The sequence below is a fragment of the Phalacrocorax aristotelis genome, chromosome 7 (genome assembly GCF_949628215.1).
Source record: "Phalacrocorax aristotelis chromosome 7, bGulAri2.1, whole genome shotgun sequence".
Classification (NCBI taxonomy): domain Eukaryota; kingdom Metazoa; phylum Chordata; class Aves; order Suliformes; family Phalacrocoracidae; genus Phalacrocorax; species Phalacrocorax aristotelis.
This window is the reverse complement of record NC_134282.1, coordinates 24,009,876-24,023,299: the sequence shown is the minus strand read 5'-3', so window position 1 is coordinate 24,023,299 and position 13,424 is coordinate 24,009,876. Positions and strand designations below refer to the sequence as shown.

Here is a 13,424-nt window from a genome sequence, read left to right as displayed (position 1 = left end):
GGGTAAAAGGGCCTCTGTTCTGAAGTTGATAATATAAAGGAGCAATTAATAAACGTTATTTCTGGTATCTTAATTTTGTTTTCAGGTACATTACTGGAAGGTGCACTTTGAACTCAATACAGCGATACCTACAGAGTATATGGATATTGCCCTATTTAATAAGGCTTACATTAAGTGACTTATCTCCCTCAACACTCAAATTAAAGGAATTTTTGTGAAAGTCTTCCTAGTGTAGCCAATCGGGGCAACACTTCATGCTACATTTAATAATTTCAAAATGGACACCAAAGGTAGGTGGGAAAGTATCTTTTGTCATATGACCATGCCTGAGATTTCAGAAATTCTCCCCATGTGAAATTGGGATAGAAATTTGAGTGATCCTATGCTTGAGACTATCACCTTAGTGGACCAGGACCTCAACCAACATGAAAACCAGTGTAGCTCCATGGAATCATTAGCTATGACAGCAATTTCAAACTAAAAAGAATGTTATTTGGCTTAGAAAATATCAAAATAGGCTACTGCAAATTTTTTTTTTAATTGAAAAGCAAACTGAAATGGAAAATATGTTCTGTATTGATTTTTTTTTTGTTTATAAAAAAGTCAAATTATTTGACCAGCTCTGCATATCAAAATTGCTCTCACAAAATCTCTGGAAGCCTGCAAATTTTCAATTCAGTATTTTAGACAGATGTGTGTATACGCAGACACATGTGAACGTCGGTGTGCATGTGCCAGTTTTGGTCTGAACGTGGAAATTCACTCAGATTTCAACAGATGAACCTCTCCATGAATTAAAAGCAAAATTAACTGTTGTTTTCTGGATGAACAATGTTCCTTATCAATGTCTGGGAAACTACATATTTTGTAACTAATATTATAATACCTTTCATATAAGATACACTGTGCTTAAAGTGAAACTCCCCTGGCTTTTTGTTAAAATGCTTCCCATAAACTTCTGATTGAAAATCAAAAGTTAGATCTCTGAGGCTACATAAACTAAGAGAGGTCCTTTGACCAAAGAACCTTACCATTGCTGTTAAAGCTATGTATTTTTTTCTCTGAGTTTTTACACTTGTTTACAAATGAGTCATCATGATTGGAGCTAACAAAAATTTCATTTTGCATTCTCTGGATAACTTCTCCTAGGGCTTGCTACCATCTTATATTAAGTAGAAGCAAAGCAGAAGTAAATCACACATCTGACTAACACATTAAAATACAGCAAACAAATACACAAATAACTGCTAAAGGCTTTATTACTACTACATTATGTCACTAACTTCACAGCCATTGAATAAGTCATCACACACTCATTTGATTGATAGCGTTATTACTCTGATGATTTTCTCTGTTACATGTACCGTATTTTTGTAACATCCTTTGTTTTTTTCTCCAAGGAGTTTTTGTATTTTGGCATTTATATTAGGAATTGGATTTGTCTCCTAGCCCATGCTACCTTCTCTTCTCTCTTGACAGCATTTTCTATGGAAAATTCCCATTTTCTTATACAGCCTGCCAATCTGACCACTAATGTGGTTAAACTCTCACTGGTCTTCCAGCAATAATTTTTGTGCATATTAAATTCCCTTCTCAATGATACCAGATGTGATTCTTCAGTCAACTACTCCTGAAACACAGTATACCACAACTTCCATATTCCTTCCCATTTTTCTCTTTCCTTAGCCCCTATGAATCTTGGATTATTCTCCTGCATCCCTCAGTGTCTATCACTTTAGTGGACCACACCTTCAACTAACATAAAAACCAGTGTAGCTCCATGGAAGTCACTGGAACATAACAGTGATTTATACCAATGTCCCCATCTGTACAGTTTAATCAATGTGAAACTTGATCCCAACAAAACTGAAGTGAAGAGAGAGAGAGTAAGATGAAGCAGAACCTTGTAATACTGATTATTGTGACACAGCCACAGTTTGTGAAGCGATTTCACAAACTTATAAGATATCAGCAAGTTCAACAAAGGGCTTGAAACACAGTAAAAAGGCACAATATTGAGGAAGCTGTTTTTTTCCTTTTGAACCCACTGCCTATTTACAAAGGAGTTAAATACTGCACACACTCTACTAATTCAAACAGCACATCCTCCACATTCCACCACATCTTCTGCAATACAATCCTCAAGTCTGTTTTGTTCTCCCTTGCCTTCAATAAATAGAAAGGGAAAAAAAGATAGTAAAGCAGTTAAGCTTTCTGGAAGAGACGAGGAGGCAAGGCCATGCCACATCAGTGGGATGAAAATTCCAAAGAGGAAGGTTGTGTCTCCTTTTTCCTACGTTATCAGTCACTAGCTCATCCCTTTTGGATTCACATGGGACTTTGGCCCAGGTTTTGTGCTGTGAATCTGACCTTCCCCAGCTGCAATTTAGTTATCCGTATTCAATTTTTTTCTTTTTTTTCTCCTTTCTTTCTTTTAATACCATCTAATCTTCATCGCTTGTGTTCTAATTGCTAGAAAATGCCAAGTTGTTTTGGTTCAGTCAAACCACAGAGGCGACGTTTATCACAGTTGTTACACTGAGAACCAGTTCAGTTCTCACCAAAAAGAACTGTTATTCCCATCAGTGACATTTTGTTCTTGAAAACAAGGCTACTGATTTGGCTAAAGGAAACAAAACAGCCTTTCCCACTCTGAGATAGCTACAAGACTCGCATCTCAACTGTGAAACAGAGGGGAGGTGCCACAGAATCAAGGATATTATAGTTTCTGGAGGACCATTTACTGATATAAAGGCTAAATCAGTGAAAGAGAGACGCTTCATTTTTCCTCCACTCCTTGTGGATAAAAATTCAAAGTAATTCTTCTTTTAAGAAGGGCTATTATAAAATGCTAGTTAGGATTAATATGACCACTCTTCAAAATACATCTGTTATCAGTGTGGTAAAAATATATAATTTCATGTGTTGGCCAGACTAAGCAAGGATAAGAGACATACTGAGTAGGCAAAATAAATCAGTTCTCTAATCACACTGTATTACCTGTCCTGGGTCGATGACACTGTGAGCCATGAGCAGTTCGTTTCGCTTCTTGGACAGCACATTCAGTCAAAAAGCAGGCTCACAGGTCTTCAGCTTAGAAAAGGTCACCACAGCTAATGAATAAAATATCTGGATTGCTTCAATAAACATTGAAGAGTTTACTCCAGTTTCTTCTCACCTTAAAAAAAAGTTCACCTGTGGAAGTACACTGACTATATGATGATCCTGATAGATCCCTTCCAACTTGAGATATTCTGTGATACTATATGTGAAGAGCTAGAGTAGGATTTGCTCTGGATCAGTTGTGGTCTGCCTGAAGGAATGTAGACCAAAACAGAGCAATTTAAAACTGCAGGACTTCTCGATTAACATAATGATATACAAAGACTGTGTCAGTCAGCAAATAACCTTATCCATCTCTGAAAAGAAGGGTGGCTTCTGTTGAGCAGCAGTGAACAACAGTTTAAAGACAACAGCTAAGGAACACCATAAGGAACAATGTTGGAGGGGGCTTAAAGGGAGGTAACATGTAATTATCCCAGTTGGAACTCAGCCTAGAGCAGCATTTCAAACTGCTTTTCCTTTTTCAAGAATAATTACTATGAAAACACTCAACCAAGACTGTCAAAACAGATGTCAATATTCCTTTCAAAATAGGTAAAAGCCGTTCATTATTAAAAGGGAATATGTAACTCAGAACATCAGAAGTTAAGTTACAGGGTTTTTACATATCTGTTGGCAGTCTGTCAACTGCAAGAAATAAAGGTAGTACTCCAGACCCAGATGTCTAGAAAGAAGAGGCTAAAGTCAGATGGGGATTCAACAGTCATTTTAAAAATCAGAATAACGCGTGTTTATTCCTAAACACAGTTCTTGGCACTGCTCATGGCCTGGCTGTGCCCTTTGTGACAACTGAGGGACCAGTGATTGTGGCATGGAGCAAACTGCTGGAATTGAAAGGGGTAGGAGTACCTTTCACCAGTATCACTGACAGACAGTGCCTGACTGAACCACTGCTATAGACTGTTAAATACCTGATTATGAAAAAAAAAAAAAAAAAAAGATGGTAGGTTAAAAGTGAGATGCTAAATGTCTTTCAGCTTGTGAGTCAATGACGATGCATACCCCTATTACAAACAGGAGGACTTTTCCGAGAAGCTAGTGTCATCTAAGAGTTTAATATGAACACTACAAAAGGTTTTTCATGTTCCTTTCAAGTAAAAGAGCAGTTCTGATAGCATCGACTCCTATTGAACTTTTTATTCATTCCAAACTTTCTTTTGTTCTGCAGGTCTGTGTTTTTTTTTTTTTTTTTTTTTTTCTTGGCAAACACAGGGAATTTATTTGGGTACAGCTAGCAGTACATCTTGACCAAATATTTTGCAGTTAAAATATTTCTCTTTTTGTTGGATGGAATAAAAACAAAAAAGTGGCATTTCAGTTATCCTGAAATTATTGCTACCCTCTTGAAAGTTCTGTGCCAGGATAGTAAATAAAACATAATGGATTTAGGGCACAGAAGGGGAGATGTAGTTTATTTTTTTGGAAGAAGCAATGATAAACATCGGTCACAGCAAGTAGGAAGCAAAATCTATCATAAACATTACCAGTGCCTATGTGTCTAAAAAAATTAGTGATCTTTATAAGTAATCATATGAAAAGAACATTTTTGCGGTGTCTATCAGCAATGAACCTGCTAGTGGGCTGGCATACACAAAGCTATTTATAAAGGGACAGTTAAAAGGCTAGGTCAAATCTGCACCAGCAGAAATTTCTTGCCATCAGTGGAACTTGCCCAGTATAAATTTTGGCTTTAGAATTCTGAGTCTTTCCAGAATCAATTTTCCAAACAGAACTAAATGAAAGAGCTGGATGCATAGATTAGTCAACCCCTGGAGAGATGTCTTGATTTTTAAAAGCTGAAAAAAGAGAAACAACCTCTACAGTTAACATAGTACTGATCCAACAGCAGTTAATTTTAACTTTGGATGAATGAGGACTAAATTTGCCAGACCCTAAAAGCCTGCCTTTTCCCATACTGTCTGCTGTCCTCTATGTAACTGACACCATGCAATTTGTCTTACACTAAAGCTTGGATGGATATTATTGCATGCTAGAGGAAGTTATACAGTTTGTTATCTGTGAGAGAAAAGAAAATAGATCTTCTCTGGACTACTCTGAATGAAATGTGGCTATCTTCAACTGCTGGATTCTGCATTCAGTGACTCAGGAAGTCTCTAACTCATTTTAGTGCTTACAATTCTTGCCCATGATGGCTGGATTTTTAAAACTAAAATTTCCCTACCATGTCATTAGGAAGCATATTTAAAATTACCATGTGACCCAGGTATGAATTCTGCGTGCAAATGAAACAGTTGCCTTGCTAAAAGGAACTGGCAGGGAGCAGCAGGACCCGCTGCTGCACCGGGGTGAGGAGCCAAGCGCAATAATGCAGCTGTCAGGGCATGGGCCTCAGCACACAGTACCTGAACACAGCAAACTGGACAGTGCCAGGCATGGCAGCCAGCTTCAGCAAAAAGTCCAGATGACTGAGAAAGATCATGATGATAGCCAGGTCTGAGGTTTAGCCAGCAATACAAGTTGACAAATCAGGACCAGGCCCAGTGCTGGTAACCAGGGTCAGACACAGCCCAGTGACTGCTGGACAGGCCAAAGTGATGAAGCAGGGCCAAGGTCAGGCCAAGAAATCAGTCCGCAGATCAGAGCTTGTATCAGTGGGGTCCATGGCTGGGCACAGGCATGGTGGGCAAGACAGAGCTGCAGATGGGCATACATAGTCAGGCATGGAGGGAAGGCCCTGGGCTGAGCTGGAACAGGTCTCCTGGGTAAGAGGTGTGTGCCTGTGGTTACATAAAATAATAATCAATAACCACTTCCTTCTACTTCCAGATTAAAACACTCAGCAGCAGCTTTAATTTCTTTCAGTTCAATTCTAAGCCAGTACAATTCAGCTATTCTGGTAAATCTTAATTTGATAGTTTACAGCCTTGCAATTTTCAAGATCAGGAACAGCTGGAGGTCAGGTAGGCCCCAGTTCTTGAAACATTGGCACAATTCCCTTCTCTTATCAGTTTGCAAATGCAACATGCAAATGAGATAATGAAAATCAGTAACAACTGGTGTTGTGAAAGTTATTTTGGGTCTTTTTTTTATTTCACAAAAGCAGCTGTAAGAGGTAAGTATAATGCTTGTTGATGAAACCTGACTTGTTTATGCATTATTTTTATAGAAAATTATTTTTCTTTATATAGAATATAAAAAGAAGGGATATTATTGTATTATGCTCATATAAGATAAACTTGTTATATCATTGTTCTCTTAAATAATTGATTGTCACTCTTTTCTTTTAAAACTGTTAGTTTTTCCACTCAGTGAGAATAGGATTTAACTGACATGGAAGTGAAAAATTGTATGGAAGAATATTATAGGCCAGGTTAAAGACTCTTCTCAGTGCTACTATTTTTATGCTGTAGTTCCTGAGTTCTGAAAAACTACATCTGCTTCTCTCTTGTTCTTCTTACTACTTATTCATATGAATTTCAGTATTAACAGTTACAACTTGTAAAGAAATACTAAGACTTCTGTATCTGAACACCAAATGATAAAGACCTAATCATTAAAAGTTTTTGTGCTAGTATGGCTTGATATACTTACATCAGGCTTTATATGACCTTGTATAGTCTGGAGAATTGGTCTCAAATCATTCTCAAGAAGACAAGGCCCATTGAGATCACTGGCCATCAGAACTAAATAAACTGTAAATAATCCTAAAGTTGGCCACTCTTTTCTACCTTACGTTAAAAAAAGAAAAGCAGTATGGCTACAGTTTGAAACCCTACGACAGGAAATAAAACCCTATCATAACCAGCTGAATCTATGAGGGAAGTTAATATTGGCAAGTTATATTTAACCAAGATGGGTTCTGGTCAGGACACTAGGGTTAACACTCCTATGCTTTTAAAAAGGTGCCAGGGCTATGAAACGATGACATGTTGGTTCCCCCCTCACAGAAAACAAGTGCTTTAGAACATGTGTTTCTTTTCTCTCTCACTTTGATACTAACTACTCTACCTTTTTCTAGTATCAAGCTTGCTCTCAAGGAAGCCTGTTGCAGACTATCTTTAAAAGTACACTGGGGACACAGTAGAGAGGACTTAAATTGTACCCAGTTTAAAAATGTGGAAGTGAGTTATTTAACTTAATCACAGCATAAAGTCTTCCTTATTTAATCCCACTTACCAATTGCTAAACTAAGTAAAACTAAATACAGTGAAAATAGAAAGCTCGATCAAGTAATACAGTGACAAATCCAGTTACTGAATATTGGACTTTAAGGGAATGTTATAGGGAGTAAACATTAGGCATGAATTCACTCTTCTCAGTTATCCGGAGAAGCCCATTGTCAGTACATTTAGTTCTCCAGTTGGCTCCTCTGCAGTCACAGAGATAGCAGTTAATTGCTTCAGTTGATTAGAATTCACAGCTGCATCTGCAGCAAGAAGGATACTTCTGAAATTAACTGAGCTATCAATCAACAGAATAATTTGCTAGAGTATAAAGCAACTGGTCAGCTGTACCCTTATCAACAAAACCAGCAAAGTTTCTCTGGGAAAACTCCTAATGTTTGACAAAACAATCATATGCTTCTCTCCAGCCTCAAACATCAATATAAATCATAGCCTACAGTGTTGTAACTATTCTCAACACTTTTGCCAGTGTTCTTTTCCACACATTACCATGTTTACTGAAGAAATCTTTACAGGTTTCTCTAACTTATTTTAACATGCAGCATCAACCACATACAAGGCATACAGGTGCATGGTTCACCCACGTGAAACTTTATGATCCCATTTTCTGAATGACTCCACTGAATGGTATCCATGCCATTGTTCTATCTGATAAGTAGACAAACCTGAAGTTAATAAGGGCCTTGCTAAATGTCTGATAGTTGCTACTATTACAATCCAGATTCCTAAGAAAGCAAGCATGAAAACTTACCTGCTCTGAATATTTTGGAAGAAACAGTTACATGAAACAACTTATTACACTATTTTTTTTAGCCATTGCAACCTATAGTATACTTTGAGATTTTGATATCTCCTGCCAGACAGCATACATTGTCATTGAGAGATAACTTTTTTTTTTAAGAAGAAACTCAAGCTATATGCTATGATAACAAGCCTTGAATCTAACTACATCAAGTCCAGTAACTCCTTCAGTCTGATTCCCAGCCTTCAAATACATTTTGACCAATTTTGCCTAGTTTCGCACAAGGATTTTATATTTGCTAATTCTGAAATAAGCTTGTTAATGCAGATAACAGGCTTTATTTCTACTATCATCACTGATAGTCTCTTCGCCCCCCTCAGCTTGTGGACAGTAAAAATTAGTAGAACTCTCTTCCTTAACTAGGCACTTGCTGTCTCTTACGTAATTTTCTGACCTTTGTGTCATAAGAACATTTGCAACAACATTTGTTATGCTTGTGTTTCTGCTCATCCTCTAAAAACCAAACTTCTCATGGCTATCATCCTCTAGACTATGCCCAGCAAGTAAGTATCTGTAGTACTGAGTGTAGTCCTAATATAGTTACCCTCAAAAAAAAAATTGGAAAGTAGAGAAATACAATTGTGTCCACTTTCAAGAAGTCTCCCTGTATCTTAGCTTGTTTGTGGAAAGTTGTAGAAAAGTGGACTGATTCAACCTACTTCTTCCTACAGCCTAAGGACTAGGTCAGCTTTAACTGCTGAATACCTCATGACTGTAGCAATGCATGCAAAACTAAGCATGCTCAAATATGCCAACACTGCAGGTGAGAGATTAAAAAAATGCTAATCATCAAATAATAGAGATGCAGGAGCATGCATTTCAGTGCAAGCTCGCAATCCATATATAGGATCAGCTTGCTTGCGCACTGAGGTCTTTGGAATGAGACGTCTGAAGCCAGTTTTGAGTTACAAGTTATTCTGAAGATTTATCAAGCTCACAAAACCAACAGAATACATGCAACACAGTAGAATCCATGCTGAATGCTCTTCTCTCTCATCCCACTGTCTTGCCTTTAGAGCTTTACTATCAATCAAAACCTTAAACTGTTGTTATTCAAATACTTGTCAGTAATAAACTGATAATATTTAAAGTAAAAATACTTACATATTTGCAAATGTTTTTTCTAGATTTATACCATGCCTCAGTGTGATCATTAATGTTACTTTTCCCTTTATGTACCTCACATGTATCCAAAACTTTACACAGGAAAAAATACTGATACTCAAGCATCTTATAAGGACCAAGTTGTACAGTTCAATAATACATGATGAATTTCTCCACGTGTAACTGCATAAGTATTGGGCTTGAGTCAAAGTTTTTGTAGAATTTATCCCCAGTGGAGAAGGTTGCATCACAAATCCTATATAAATATTTATATAGGAAGACAACTCATTAGAATATTGACTTATCTTTGAATGCATAAGGATCAATGTTTAGAAGGTTTATTAATGACAGGTTAGTAAATATAAATATTAGTCTCTTGAACAGTAAGACCAGACTCAACTTACCTCCCAGTGACTGAGAACACTGTTTTGCAGTTATGTACTCTTGCAGTAACTGCTTAAATGGATCAGGGAATCCCAAAATTCTGTTGCATCAGAGCAGGAGTTTGTCTAATGCAATGTAGTGACTCTCTAGTGTCTGGTATGTGGTTGGCAAGTGGACAGATATGTCAGACAAAATTCCTACAACAGAGAAACAAACAAAATTTTCACTGCTGGATACTGGATAGCATATTGCCTAACTCTCAGGAGCTAGAGGTTCAGCTACAACTTACTCAGCAAGATCATTATTGCCCTTCGAACTTTGGGAAGGGCAGGGATTTCATTAACTGCAATTAGAAGAGAGTTAAGCCAGAGATGAGTACATTATAAATCTCCCAAGTGTCTTTATGTAAATAACTTCGACATTTTTATGTCCTAGTCATATCTTATACATTATTTCTTAAAGTTACACAGTGCTTTCTGCCCACACGAATGAATACAATGTCATGATGAGTATTCTTGTTAAAAGTTACCATCGTCAATTAAGAATGAAAGATCAGTCACTAGATTAATTTTTTTTTAGTAATTACTTATTTTGGTGTATTAGAAGCTGTTTCCTACAGCAGTGACCTTTTTTTGAGGGCTTCATGATGGAATTTAGAGGTCACAAAAAAGACATTGCTAGAACACTTAAATGCTTAAGTGCCTATGGTTTGAGGAAATGGGAAGATGGAAGTGTAATTTCCTTTTTCATGAAAGATTAACACCATACTTCCAACAGCTGGGTAGTGGAGCAACTTACAGTCAAATTTCAATGTTATCAGCTGATTCTAACGTACAGGCAATGAAACTGGACTACATTAAATGGTTTTAAGTTGGAGAAGAAGGTCAACCTCATAGTTATGGTTATCAAGAAGCAGAACCAATCCAAGGGAAAACATCAGCTCAGTCTAATTTATATTAATATTTGTATGTTTCAAAACAAGCCCATTAAATATTTTGAACAAAGTCATTGGATGATCTTATGAAATACAAAGGTATTTTAAATTTTAGCTTCCTAAATTGCCTTTTAATGTATCTTTCCTGCCACAGGACTGAAGGGTTTGGTGCTACTATTCTTCTGAAATATTTCCATGTTTCAATTTAAGCAGACTTAGAATAACTTGATTTAAGGCAGATATTATAATTAGAGAGCTGCATCTACATAGGCCTACAGAGTGAAAATATACACCTTAATCCTTTCAAAATATTTTTTCAGAGGTAAGAGAAATACCTGGGTTCTTTACAGAGCAACTCCAGCAACAGTAAACTGGTTTTAATGTTACCGCAAACCGTGTGCTGTATGCCTCCATATTCTTCCTAAAGTTGGAAGTATTTCCAAGAAGCTACCTGACAGAGGGGAAACACTGACAACAGCTGTGGGTTGAAAGGACAGAAATTACTTCAGAAAACATGTTGTGCTATGAACTCCATCTAATCAGATAGCCCACCAGGCTCACCATGTGCTTTGCTGCATTTCTGCCACAATTTTTTTTCCCTCTGTATTTTTTTGAATCAGGGCTTTTAACTAAAAATCAATTAAAAAAAAAAACAGCACTAAATGAAAACTCTACTATTTTCACCTACAGACCTATCTAGATGTTCATCAGGCTGAAAGCAGTTGTTTGGGTTTTTTAACGCTCATGGATATGATTTGCATTCATTTTATCCTCCTGTCCCTTCACTAATTAAAGTTTTAGAAATGCTTTTTGTGAGCTATGATCCAGGATCTGAGTGCAGTGTAACTATGCTTCCTGTATGGGTACTGACCCATAACTGTGAACAGATGTGCTGCTTCGACACAGATGGAGGTTACAGATGTTCTGCTGCCAGAAAAAAAATGCTGTTATTTCAGTAAAGCAAGAAGAACTCAGAGCACCTTGACCCATCTAAGGAACACCTTACCCTTTGCTTTACTGTTCTGCCAGGTTTTTCTTCTTTTCGTATAATGTCGTTGATGAAGCTTTAATGTGTGGGAGACAAGGCTATTGCTGTTTATCAAGCCCTTTGAAATGTCCAAAAGCTTTGCCAGAACTGGGAAGCGCAAGTTTTATTGAACTGACTCTGCAGTGAACTCTCTACACCAGGGTATTTTTACTTTTTTTTTTCTTTCCCCCCTTCCAGTTTATTTTATAATAAAGCAGTAGCTGACTCAGCAGATATGCCCTGCTCTTTTCATTATCATTTGAAGAAGCTGAGAGAAACGAGATGCTATATAAAACAGCCTTTACTTTAGTAACGGAGAGTGGTGGCTTCAGGGGGAAGAATGTCTTCAAAATAACTTTTTATCAGTTTTGAGTTGCCTTGCTTCTGATCTAGTTTCTCCTTCACGCCGAGGAGATACTAATGACAGCACAAAGGTGGGCAAAAGGAGGATTAAGGGTTGACCCTTCCAGTTAAAGCACAGTCTTTCAGAAGTTACTCATGTGTCTACTACAGCTATTCCTTGTGAATATTGATTTCTGAGTTTGCACAAATTCTGAACTCAGTTCTAGATCAAGAAGTTTTCAGTAAGATTTTAAGAGGGGGTCAGTCTGATAGAAGCAACAAACCTTGCCAAAAGAAAATATCCCCTGCAATGAAACTGAAAAGCCTTTTTGTGATTCCAAAGCATCTAGTCAAGGAACACAGCATTTCTTTTAAAGGCACAAACTGGAAGAAAAAAAGATATTTTTTTTTTCTTACCTATTTCAAATATATATAAGGGATACTGCTTCTATGTCTCGGAAGATTAGATCTTAGGCCAAAAATTTCTGCATGCAAAGTAGTCTTCTGTTGTCTGCCTAAAGTATTTTGGGATACAGCTGGTAATCTAAGCAGTTCTTTATTATTTACACTTACTTTTTACATTTATCTTTGCTCACCTTCTGGGAAAATAATTTAATTAAACTATTTTCACAAAGTAGCACAATAACAGATTATTCTAGAAGAATGAGTTCTTTTCCTTTCCAAAGAATACTACACTAATGATTGTCAGCCTATGTTAAACCACTGAATACATGTGGTCTAATGCTAATTCCCTATAAAATTACTTAAGTGCTATGATTAAAAGTTCATCTTCAAAAATTATTATTAGACAAAACAAAAACAATCAGCAATTAAAGGACTTTACACCATGTTAGTATTTAATTGAGTAAAATCTGAGGAAAAGAAATCCTACCTGACAGCTTCAGATGATTACTTTACAGGGATCGCAGAACTACATGTATTATTTAGGCAGAAAAATACCAGTGCAATTCCATACAGCTTGTGCCGTTAAGGACTTCAGGAATCTTAAACTACAAGTGCTGACATATGAACAAATTCACAAACTAGTAAGCTCAAGCAATAGGTAGACTATCAAGCTTTTTGATAAAACGCTGCAGCTGCACTGGCTCAAATCCTGCCTCCCTTCCTGCCACCAAATACACCATATACATCAGCTCAGAGATTGCATCCACCTGCAGAAGACAGAACCCTTACCTCATAAATGTTAACAGGTCTGCATATAGGAAAAGTATGCTCTGACAACAAAGTGGAATGGTCTTACTACAGGTGACTCTCAAGCCACCTGCTTTATTTGTAAAGCATATTTTATTTTGGCTCTATAGCTTCTCAGGTGATCACTTGCTACAACTTATGAATGGATTCACATTTACTGCAGAAACCTGTTGTCAATCCAGCTCCATCTCGTGTAGCAGAATTGGCTTTGCAAATCAGCAAGGTATTAAAACAAGGGTCTGTTTTTGTCTCCAAAATAGGCATCCAAATGATGGAATCCACAAGAAGGACAAAGGGATATTAGAAGAGCCATTTTAGCCTGTAAATTGAGAATGGCTGTGATTGTCTGTG

The 13,424-nt window shown here is 37.1% G+C and overlaps 1 long non-coding RNA gene across 1 annotated transcript in view; it reads right to left on the bottom strand.

The window, feature by feature from the left end:
• Positions 1 to 4,241: 4,241 nt before the first annotated feature.
• LOC142059934 (uncharacterized) overlaps positions 4,242 to 13,424 on the bottom strand; it is a 31,465-nt gene continuing 22,282 nt past the window's right edge. The window contains exons 3-4 of the long non-coding RNA XR_012661546.1: positions 9,579 to 9,755; positions 4,242 to 5,861 (exon numbers count right to left, since the gene is read on the bottom strand). This is a non-coding gene — a long non-coding RNA (uncharacterized LOC142059934). The remainder of the gene's footprint in view (positions 5,862 to 9,578; positions 9,756 to 13,424) is intronic.